This window comes from Gavialis gangeticus, unplaced genomic scaffold, assembly GCF_001723915.1.
Source record: "Gavialis gangeticus isolate Ggan-Ray unplaced genomic scaffold, GavGan_comp1, whole genome shotgun sequence".
Classification (NCBI taxonomy): domain Eukaryota; kingdom Metazoa; phylum Chordata; order Crocodylia; family Gavialidae; genus Gavialis; species Gavialis gangeticus.
In genome coordinates, this window is record NW_017729027.1 from 10,027,332 (window position 1) to 10,028,101 (window position 770).

The following is a 770-nucleotide window of genomic DNA, read 5'->3' on the forward strand; positions in this document are numbered from 1 at the left end:
AAAACATTGCAGCCTTCCCCCTGACTCCCAGCCACTTACATTCTGTAGGCCCAGAGCTGCTGCCACTGATTCTGCCTGGCCAGGATGGACCAGGACTGGGGCTGCTGCTTCTGACTGCCCCAGAGCCCCTACAGGAGGTAAGAGGCAGATGGGGGCTGGGGGAATAATTGGGGGTACGGTACACGGGCCTTGCAGGAGGGGGTGGTAGCTCCTGCGGGGGCCATTTGGCCCCTGTTGGGGGGGCTGTGGCCTCTGTTTTGGGGGCTGTAACCCCTGTCAGGGGCAGCAAAACATAGAGGTATTTAGAATTATTTTTATTATGATGATAGAGACACTGGTAGGCTTCCAAATTGCTTCAACTCCATAGATATATCAATAAAACATTGTCCAACTGATCACTGTCTCTATGTCTCTCACTGTCTATATATAGTGGTCTTTTGTTTTAATGATGGAGAAACATGGGTTTTGGGGTATTTTACAGAGTGACTTTGGGATTTTTTTTCAGGGATTCTTCATTTTTAAATAGAGAACACCAGAATTCCTGCTAGGGAGGCCAGTGGCAGGACCCTGCCTGCTCAGAGCTGGCACTTTGGACCCAGCTGGATGTGGCTGACCTCCTGGCCAACTGGGGCCAGGAGGACATACTTTCACAGTTCAAAGCAGGCCACCACACTGGGAACTTCTTCTGGGCAATAGCTTCCCAGATGGCTGGGCAGGGGGCACACATGGCAGTAGTGCTGCACAAAGGCCAACTTTGCAGCCACAGCCCA